This window comes from Poecilia reticulata, chromosome 9 (assembly GCF_904066995.2).
Source record: "Poecilia reticulata chromosome 9, P_reticulata-male-v2, whole genome shotgun sequence".
Taxonomy (NCBI): domain Eukaryota; kingdom Metazoa; phylum Chordata; class Actinopteri; order Cyprinodontiformes; family Poeciliidae; genus Poecilia; species Poecilia reticulata.
In genome coordinates this window covers 32720351-32732080 of record NC_088838.1, presented here as the reverse complement: position 1 = coordinate 32732080, position 11730 = coordinate 32720351, and positions in this window count along the sequence as shown.

The following is an 11730-nucleotide window of genomic DNA, read 5'->3' as shown; positions in this document are numbered from 1 at the left end:
GGTAACCAATTTCAGCTGTTTGCTCATTAAATTTGCTCATTCCTGTTTTCTCAAATAAACCTCAAAGTCAAGAAGTAAAGTTGCGTTTGGAGTTGCAGTGTTTGGCGTTCAGAGAGCCAGACTTTATCTGGAGCTGCAGACCAATTAATGAGGCTCCGAGGGATGATTTGACTGGACCATTTCAGCGTGAAAGAAACAGACGTACAGAGCGAACAAAGAGCAAAGTATCACTGCTGGTTTCTGTTTCACACCTGAGGCGTTTCTGCTGGAAAAGTTTTCAATAAAATATTCACTGCTGGTTTAAAAACTTTAAACCTGCAGCAAAAGGTCCAGCAGTTATAAGCTGCTGTGTTTAAAACCTTCAGACATCTGCTTCATCAGATGATGGCTCATTATAGTAAAACCTCAGTAAATCTTAAGGAAAGCCTGTTGAGTTCTCCAGAAACAAACTGCAGATGTTGGGCCAGTTCCCTCAGATTTCTAACTTATTTACAGTCAGAAATCCATCATGTTTAATGAACCAACAGATTCAACTCTGTTAAAAATGAATCCCAAACAACTCGTTTGACGGCGCAGATGTTTGTTTCTGCACAGCTTTAGGAAGTGTCCAGGCAGGAAGAGGCCTGGACTTTGACTGGGTCATTAAATCCTTTTCAGACGTCCTTTTGTAGACCTGCTGCTGTGATTGGTGTCGTCGTCCTGCTGATGACTCAGCGGGGGTCAAGCTCCGTCCGTCTGCTGGACAGATGGTCTCATGTTTGACTCCAACGGTGTTTTCACGCCTGCTAGACTCGGTTTAATTGGGGCCAAAATTACAACATTTGTTTCATTTTCAGTTGGTGGGATTTGCTTTCACACTGCAGTGTGTTAAACGAACCGAACTAAACCGTTGGAGTAGATTTAAAGCAGCAGTTAGAGGAGACTTATTATCCTTCCTTGAACAGGATCATTGTTATATGAAGAGATCTTTGTTTTAGGAGTTGTTTAACAGCCTCTGTCATTTTAATTCTAAATAAGCTGCTGTTGGCCATGCCCCCAATTATACAACCATACATCTTTGAAAAGCAGAAGTGGAACCTCCTGCACAACCAACAAGGATGCATCAAGTGGTTTCTGGATGGCAAGTCAACAACAAATCACTCATCGATCTGGCAGAGCAGATCGATAGCCGCTGCACGTCAGCTCAGCGTGAACGAATCCAGGGTTCGGCATTGGAGACGCAGGGCTGCGTCCTGATTAGCAGATTTATTCAGGACGCTCCCTCTGCTGCTCTCTGACGGATTTTCACAAAATATCAGCCACGACAATGGACAAGAGAACCAACAAGTTCATGTAATCTTTTTTGGACGACATCAAGGTGTTTTAGCCACACAATGCCTCTAACATTGTGCGAGTTGCAGCTAAATGCTACCAGTTGATGAGGAAAACAGCAGATCCTCAGCATAAATATAGCTGGACAAGATCACTGATGCCTATTGTTCTTGCAAGGCTGGGTAAGTCGGGCATTCGTGGTTTAGAGGGTTTGAATGTGCCTAGGACTTATACATGGTACTCGGTGCTAGCGTGGCTAACACAATTACAGTTTAGTAAAAGCTAGCATGGCTAACATGATTACAGTTTAGTAAAAGCTAGCGTGGCTAACACGATTACAGTTTAGTAAAAAGCCTTTTGAGGTAAAATAAAATCTTTAATGTATGTCAGATACGGTACACATTGCATATTGATCTGTTCAGCTAACGTAAGGCTGTAACAGACAGGCTTCAAGGTGTAGAAGTTGTATCGGTACTGCCATTATGCTGTACTTGGCTAAAAGGTTTTCATAATGGATGTGTTTATTATTGACTTTATTTTTTTCATTCACTAAACACAAAGAAAGCAAAGCAATAATACTTACACCAGCAGACACTTTGTTCTTATTGATCCTACGACGGTTGAGCTGCAAATGCGGTCGTGCACAAGCTTTGATCCAAGCAAGGCTTTCCGTTTCAGATTTGGAAATCTGTGAATTTTAGTTCCACAAACCCGATCAGGATACCTGACATCGCCTGTACAGATACCCCACTGACGGTGGAGAACCATTCTTTTTAGAGTCCTGACACAAAAACTTTCTGTTGGTCTGCTAGTCCACAATGTACATTAGCTTGTGTTTGTGAGACGGTCAGGCACGTGATAGCTGCGCTGTGACGTGAAATGGGCATTAGCCAATGAAACGCGGCCCCTGTGGTGAGGTCCATTATCTACCCGTCTCAGGTGAGGCCAGGCGGATCACCTGGCCTCCCTGCCAGGTGATCCGCCGCCTCGTGTCAGTGGAAGTCCAGCAGGTTCCTTTGCTCTCGTTTCGTCTCCTAGTTTTTGACCCAGTTCATGTCCCTGGATGTTTCCTGCCTTTCTGCTAAGTGAACATTAATTCCCACCTTTCCTTTATGCCGAGTTTATCACTTTCTGCTTCTCTGCATTTGTGGATAATTTTTCATGTCTGTTAATGATTTTGTGTTTGTTGTCACCTGTGTTGAGGTCATGTCGGTGTTACTGCATATCATGAGGATGACCTCTAACAGGTTGTTCATAACTGAAAGCTCTCATATGTGGCAGAACAATGCTGCAAACGAAAGGGATGAATGATTCCCTATCCTTTACACCTGCAGTGTAAAAGTTCACACTGCAGGTCTGGATGCTCGATTTTTGCTAAAATCTGATTGTCTTTTAAATTGTGTATGATTACTAATTGATTATTGGTGATGCACAGCGTCGATCTGCTGCAGGAGAAAAAATGGACGGAGCCGTTTATGGACCGATTGTAAAGTTATTCAGAATCAACAATGACGAAGGAAGCTGATAAAAATAAAGGAAAAAACTGCCTTCACTGACAGACTGCTTTCATAATTATAATTTCCATCCATTGTTTACGTCCTGATTTACCGCATCAGGCTTCTTCTGGTGCAGAATTATGATTCATGTTTCAGGTGAAGTGTTTAAAAGCTGGTAAATCAGGCGTGATTCAGCTGCTTTGATACGTATCCGGTTTAGTTCCACATATGGAAGTGAAACAAATCAGATTCTTTGGGTGTGAAAATATCAGAATTGTTCAGACTGCTGTGAAAAAGCTGCAAAAACAAGTGGATGTGGGTCATGTTTGGCTGCTCTGTGAGCATTAGCACTCATCGCTTACTCTAAGGGGCAATTAATTTTTCCACACAGAGTAACAAATAAGCAACAACAAGAAATGTTTAAAAAGGCAAAACCTTTTTCCCTGCGGTGTCAGAAGGGCTCCTCGAACCGCTGGTCTCCATTTATTCTGAAATATTTAGCAGTTTCTGAAATATTTTGGTGTTTTGTAAGGTGCTGCTTTGAAGCCACATCAACAAAAGAAGTGAGTGGATCAGAATCTGAGCAAATCCATCACAGAGACCTGGAGAACATCCAGAGCAGCCGAACCCACAGCTCAGACGTTTCCAAAGAAAAGAGGCTGCACTGCTGCTTTCACGCAAACAGAAGACAAGGATTGATTAACACAGGATCCTCTGCATGCAGAGGGAAAAACCCTCACAGCATCAATCTGCAGGAGGAAGGCATCCATTATGGAGTCCAGAACAGCAGAGTTCACCGCGAGGTGCAACTCATTCACTCGCATTTCGATTCCAAAGGTCAGATTAACCTTTTAAAAAACATGAAAAGAAGCTCCAAGAAGATTATTTTGTGGACGGATCGAACTTTGACCTGCAGTAGAAATACAGCAAAGGAAAAGTTTAGAAAATGTTTGATTCAGCGACGAAAACAAGAATCTGGAAAACCTGTGAATGAGAACTCAGGTTTCACCGTGACACTGAGTTTCTGCCCAGCTGAAGGGGAGCAGGATGGAGATTTATAGTTTTATTTTCTGCCTCATCTTTAAATAAAGGCAACAGAAAAGGCTGGTCTCCACATTCAAACCTAAAAAAATAAAATCCCTTTAGAAAAAGCAAGACTTTATTTTTTTTGCTTTGTATTTTATAATGTTTTCACTACATTTGGTTGTACTTACCTACACTTGTTTTGTATTTAAATATAATTTTAAGACATGTGGCTTTAGATTGTGAAAAAGCCATAAAAATGTCATATTATTATATTATTATTTATGTTAAAGGTTCCAGAAGCAGGAACCTTTATATCTGCGTGTTTCTGATACACCCATAAATCTGACGCACAGTCAACGTCCGCCATGATGGACGGCAAAGGAACTTCTTCTGTCCCATCGGGGGTTAATTTCTGCTTTAACGAGCGATCTGATTGGACTGTGGGAAACCCTACTGTTGTGTTCAAGATGTGCTAAAATGAGTTAGCCTTTTAGTGAAGCTACTCAAGGCTAAAATAGCATCTTAATGCTAAATGTGTAGCAGCAGCACAGATGCTAACGCTAACATCAGCGAAAGATGAAACACTTTGTATCAATATGATGATTGAATAAACTAAATAACAGATTATCAACATATGGTTTTTCATTGTAAATGTTGCTTATTTTGTCAATACATGGTTATTGATTAAATTGTGATTAATTAATTATAGACCCTGCAATTAAAAACATCTAAACTTTTAACCTTTTTTTTGAGGAAAAGTCCCTCAGATTTGAATAATTTCATGAATTTTCATTCTGAATATATTCAGTGAACATGCTAACCTGGATTTTTGTTAAACAATCCCATCTTCCCTTTCTGATCAGCTACTCTCTGAATAATTTCAAAGAAAAACCTCTACCATTTCCCTGTTAATGTGCACAAATCTATTCTTTTGAATTTGCATCTATTGAACAGAAAAATCCATTTGATTGCACAATTTTCTCTCTAATCTTTCCCCTTCAGTTCATATGCAGATTTTTACACTCCAGTCACCTTTTGACCTCAGTTTAATTGTCCCAAACAGGTCCATTCAGTAGTGGTGGTTTTTTAACCTGTGAGCAGCAGAGCAGGGTGAAAGGTTTGGTCCTGAGGGTGTAGTTAGTGGAGCCGCTCTCTGCACCACATCCGTGTTTTAAATTATGTCTGCTGGAATGTCTGCTTTTGCACGGGGATTTTCAGATTTCCAATCATCCCTCTGTTGTGGTCAGAAAGCGGAGGTCAGCGCTGAGGTTCACGTCACCAGTCTGGCATCACTTAGACGTCACACGTCTGAGTCTTCAGGAGTTTCGTGTCTCGGGACAAAGCGTGTGAGACAAAAGACAACATTTCAGGAACTTCCAAGGAATTTCTGTCGGAAGCAAAAGTACAAACCTACTTTTGATATTTGGACACTTAAGGTTATAAACATCATCACAAATTCATCTGTCTTTGTCTGAACACAAAACCCCGACATTAAAATATGGAAGAAAACATAAAAACTTCATAAAACACTCATTTTACACTCGCTAAGTCGTTTCTAGGCATGTTAGTTTTGGTTGGTGGAGTTGCTGACATGCAGGTAAAATGTGCAGAAAACATTCTGCAGGTCCAGGATCAACAGAACCGAACCGGAGGAGGAGGAGCAGTGAAGTCAACCTAAGAGAACCGGAGCATTTACTCTGATTCGGTCCTGATCTTTAGATTTCCCTGTTGGGTCTCATCCTCCAGCTGCTGCTGCTGTGATCAATTATTTTGGATTCCTGCCTGGACCTAATAGATTTTGTGTTTCTCTTTTTAAGTAAAGTTGTTTGTTTTCACCTGCTCTTCATCATTACATGACAGATTTATGTGTTAGACCAGGGCTGGGTAATCCTGGTCTGCAACTCTTAATGTCTTCTTCTTCTTCTTCTTTTTGTTTTAATGGCGCTTGGCAAGCAAGTTAATGGTGTGCATTACCGCCACCTACTGGTAAGGAGTGTGGATCAGGACGTAACTTATATAATCCCTCCACCCACAAAAAAAAAAACTTATATCCTTTCTATCAGTTTAGTTTTCTTCAGTGGTGGAGAAAGTACTCAAAAAGTGTATTTAGAAGTACAAATGCACAGACAAAAATGTACTCAAGTAAAAGTAAAACTACCACATTAACGTTTGTACTTAAGTAAAAGTAAAAAAGTACTGGCTTTTAAAAATACTTAAGTATTAAAAGTAAAAGTACTTGGTGAATGGATTACCTAATCGCTAATATCATTAAGTGAACCGATCGTATTTAATTTTAATACATCAGAAATGTGCCATTTTAATGAACAATGGAACAGATAAAGCATGTTGTGTTTACTCTCTATAACATAGTTTAGACTTAGATATGTGATTCTATGCATCATAATTTCAGGGATGGAAACATCTTGTCTCCTGTCCTAACATAGCATGAACTTCACTTTTTTTGCCACTAGTGGCTTTTATTTTGAAAGAAATCCAACAGAAAGGGGGTGGAAAGAAGGTGGGTGGGAGAGGACAGGCAACAGAGGAGCCACATAGCAGAGTTGTAGTCAAGACCACCTAACCAAGACCAAGTCCAGACCAGCACCCCGCGCTACGTGACACAAAAAAATTAAGTTTTACTGATCAAAATTACTTCTCAAATTGATCTGAAAGATCCACATTCCCATAAAACACCTAGATATTAAATACTTAGAGCTGAAATAAATTTAATCAGTAAAGATCCGTCCAGAAGAATCGGATCGTTCCTGAATGTCATATCACTATATTGCACTTTGGTCACAGCGTTGTCCCATATTTGTGACACCTCAGTCAAAACCTCCACAAAATAATTCAGCGCATGACTGACAAAATGTTTTTCCTCGCAGATGCAACATGTGTCTCAGTACAGCTAGCTTAGCTAGCATCACGTCCACAGATTTTACCTTTCTTTAAGCTTTCCTTTTAAAGTGACGCTAAAAGTTGGACAAAGTCCCGCCGTCTGTGAAGCGCTGCTGATTTTACATGTCGTTATATCTTATGATTTATGCAGCTATTATATTACTGACGATTAGACAGACATCTTCTCCCGCTCAGAGGAAACCACTGCGCATGTCTGGAGCTCCGCAGCGAGTAAAGGTGGAGCCGATGGGTGACAACAGACACTAAGTCACGTTAAAGCTCGGATTTTACGGCGCCACCTTAAATCCCTGAACTTCACATTTTAACGGACAAAAAGAGCAACGCGACTTGGATGTAACGAGTAACGCGACAGTTTTGTAGAAATGTAGTGAAGTAGAAAGTACAGATACTTACTGTAAAATGTAGTAGAGTAAAAGTAGAAAGTATCCATTATTAAATCTACTTAAGTAAAGTACAGATACACGAAAACTGTACTTAAGTACAGTAACGAAGTGCTTGTACTTCGTTACTTCCCACCACTGATTAAAAGTAGAAAGTATCCATTATTAAATCTACTTAAGTAAAGTACAGATACACGAAAACTGTACTTAAGTACAGTAACGAAGTGCTTGTACTTCGTTACTTCCCACCACTGGTTTTCTTAAGATAGTTTATTAAATAACGTAAATATTCATTAGAAGAGGAATATCCCAAAACATCTTGTATTTTTAACTAACTTATTCTTTAGAGTCTGTATTCTAACATCCTTCTCTCCTCAGATTACTTAGGACATAACAACAAAACATGTTCTACTGTCTGGTCCAACACACTTGAATCCAACAGCTGATTCACCTTACAGGTGATTATTATTTATTTGACTCAGGTGTGCTGAAATAGAGACATCTAGAGGTTGCAGGAGATCGACCCTCCAGGCCCGAAGCTCCTCACCCCTGTGTTAGACCAACAGATTGTTAAACAAAAACCAACCTGGATAAGCACACAATAAATGTAATTATTACACAGTAAGATAATTAACCAAACTACAAATCTAGTTTCTTTTGCAGATAAGTTATATAAATTAGCAACATGCAGAAACTGTCACTGTGTCATGACGTTCAGTACCAGATGATCAGTGAAAGTCACTTTCAGAAATATTCCCATCTCGGTGTTTCACCTCAAAGTCAGACGCTGCGTTTCTTAGAGACGTTCAAACTCTCCAGGCCTCAGTTAGCAGGTTAAATATCCATATTCATCCCTGAACCATCAGGACACTGAAACATGAGGCTCGTTTCTGAGCGCTGCCAAGAAAAAGCTTCTTGCCTTCATGACAACATTCATCTGTGATCTTTAACCCGCATTAAATAATAAACTCCAATTATTTTCTATCAAGCACCAGCAGCGGCTCCTTCTTCCATTAATCATTTCAAACTTGTCCTTTTCAGAAATGTCAAAACCTTTTATTAAGCCGTCCACAGATTTAACACGACTCATTGGATTCGTGCCGAGGGTTGGAGGTTTGCGGATGAGTGTTACACGTTCACAAAGTTTAATCTGAATGAACAGACGAGACCAAAATGAATCTACAGCACCAGAAACCAGCCGTGAAGGTAATCTGGGTTTGCTCTGCAGATCAGGGGAACCACAGAGGCCAAACTTCTGACGCCTGGTTCAAACTGGGTCATCGACGCGACAACGATCCAAACACAGCAGCAGATCTGCAGCAGAAGGACTGAAAAAGGAGAAAAACTCGAGGTGTTTCATTAGATCAGACCTTCATGAGAGCCATGAAGAAACACAAGGAGCTGAAGAAACTTGGCTGCCATAAGAGAACAGAAATACCTCAACAGTTTGGGTCCGACAGGAAATGCTGCTTTGCTATTCCTGCTAACATTGATGGAACAAGCAATAAATCAGTTAATCACAGGATAAATTATAACAAGCCCAATAATTTCCATTTGCATTATTTATTTATTTTTCTCTCTTTTTACCAAAAACTGGATGATAAAAGATAAAAGTTTGGTGTTTTGATCTCAACTAGTTCTTGTTTTGAAGGACAGTTTTGTTTATAGATATTTCATTTTATGTGTTGTTTCTGTTTGTTATGTTTATTTATTTTGGATATTTAAAATGTCTTCCAGTTTTTCATGTTAGAATTTAAAGTTTATTGTTCTTTGAGAATGTGTTCCCGTATTATTATACCATTACATTACTTGCAAAAGGTGTCAAAACAACAATATTGTAGCTTATTGCTATAACTTCTGGAATAATTTATTGTCCGTTACAGAAATGCAGTGGAGTAGAAAGTATAGATTCTCCATTCGACATGCAGTGGAGTAAAAGTTGAAAGTATCCATGACTAAATCTGCTGCTTCAAAGTAGAGAAATATGGAAAATGTACTGAAGAACTGAAACAAAGTTCTGCCTCTACAGAAAACCCAGAAGAATCTGCAGCAATAAAATCTCTTCCTCGAACCTCCAGAGTAAAAATATTTTATCTTTCTATCTGCTCTGAAATCCAGTTTCGCCTCCCAGGCCTGCTTTTAATTTGCCTTGTGATTCTCTGCCAGTTGTAACAGCAACTTATTTGTCTGGATGTGCGTCTGTGAGGAGGACCAGATGTTGGCCTGTGAGGCCAGAAGGAGGAAGCCTGCAGCGGGTCGGCCATGAGCAGGACGTCCATGAACCAAACAACCGTCACTGCTGGTGTCTCAGCTGTCGTCATTTTCCTGTTGCTGCGTTAGACTCCCAGGGTTTCTCATTCATACGCTCCTCTGCCCTGAATCCTCGCCTTCCTCCTCTCGCCGGCTACCATCTGTAGCCGTGAGGCGGGCAGATGTGCCAGTTAATCAGGCTTCCTTATCTGCTGACCGTCCGGCACCCAGAGATCACTTAATCAATCAAACTCTGGCAAACAACAACCAGCCTGGATCCAGAATGCTTTCTTATCGGGGGCGAGGAGGAAGCTCGGTGTCATGACACCGCAGACGGGGAGGAAGAACCAACAGAACATCTTGACTCAGACGTCTAATGGCCGATTGGCTGTGCCCAATAAAAGCAGCGATGTACGATCATGTGTCGTCCAGGTGTGAGCGCAGCGGCTCGGCCTCCATTAGTCTGACACTCCATCCCTCTCTCTGCAAACCGCACAGGGGGAAAACGCTCGGCTGTTTTCCTGCTCTGGTTTGTTTGCAGGGAAGACGAAGGATGTAAACATGAGAACAGCAGCAGATGTTTGTCTGGACAAACTCCAGGTGTTGGTAAAATGATCATTGTGGCATCTTTAATGCTTTGATTTAGTCAATATTTAAAAATATGTGCAGTACCAAACAAAATCAAGCAAATAGTTACATTTTTAATATTTTATTGTAGGAAAAGAATATTTTTCTACGTCAGAATAATTAGGATTAAAAAATAAAAAGAATAAATTTTGAGAATAAAGTCAGAATATTATGACAATGAAGTTAAAATGATATGAGAATAAAGTATAAAAATTAATAGAATAAAGTCATAATATTACAATAATTAACTTGTATGAGAATGAAGTCATAATAATATGTTAATAAAGTTGTAATGTTGCTTCATTCTCATAAAACTACGACTTTGTTCTTGTAATATTATGATTTCATTCCTGTAACTTTATTTACTCCATCATAGTTATTCTCTGTAACTTAGGCAATCAATCAATCAATCAATCAATCAATCAATCAATCAATCAATCAATCAATCAATCAATCAATCAATCAATCAATCAGTTATAGAAAGGCCGACACTTTGTGTGAGATTTAACATTTTCCATTTAAAGAAATTAATTCTGGTAATAATTTTACTCTTATTGCTAATAAATCGTCTCCGTCTGCATCATCTACCTGCTCCACATTGGTAACATTCTGGAACTGCATTTTGGGCCCCAAAACTTCAGACCAAGGACCATAAATGGCCCCCGCGCCACACTTTCGACACCCCTGATATAAATGAGCTCTAAGCAAAAACAGCCTATATATTCCACTATGTTGTTATCCATAACTGGAATATAACACATTATTATTATTATTATAGTTGGTAAATTCAATGGTAGAAAGGTAGAAAAGGTAGAAAGACAAATGCTGAATAGTTTTGACGTTTTTACAAATAAAAATCAGAAGCGTGTGGCATGCATCTGTGTCAAGTTGATCTTATGCTCATATAACTTAAATAAATCAGCTGCCATTTGCACTAACTGCCTTTAAAAGTCATTTAATTTGAACGCCCAGGTCTGGCATTAAAAACAATGTACCAGGAATTACAAACTGCTATTATTCTGCATTTTATGGTGTCTGTGGGTTTTGTAACGGCAGTTTGCCTCTGTTAAAACGTCTCTACAGCGAATTGGAGCGAAGTGAAAAACCAAAACTGAAGAGTTGTGATTTTCTGTGGCAGCGCAGCCATAAAAAAGGAAAAGGCTCAGTTGTGGAAATCACCGTCTGGCCTGAAAGAGCCAGATCTGAAAGGACGTTTTAATGAGCGCAGCATCCATAAACAGGCCGCAAGAAATTCCCACACGAAGCCAAAAGCTCTCTGGTTTCTCCTGGAAAGCAGCCGGTTGCAAAGAAATGTCAGTTTTTACTGGAGCTGAAACTAAAAACTATTTGGTAATCAGTTCACTTTGTGTATTAGATCTAATTGTGTGGCTTTGATCTAAACTCTGACAGAAATGCTTCAGCGTTTGACAGATGTTTCTGGAGTTCAATAATAAATATTTCATTTTCCTCAAGGGTTTTTCTTAACAAGCGAATCAATAAAGATGTTTCTGTTAGAAATCAGCTTCTAGGCCAAAACCGAGCAGATCTGCAACAATACCTGCAGTTTCTCATCTTCGTTCTGTCGGCTCGTCTTTTATCTATCAATCAATCAATAAAGGTTATTTATATGGCATATTTCAGCAGTTCAAAGTGCTTTACAACATAAAGACACAAAGTCATAGAAAACCAACAACGGAGAAAACATTTCACATTTTGCCATC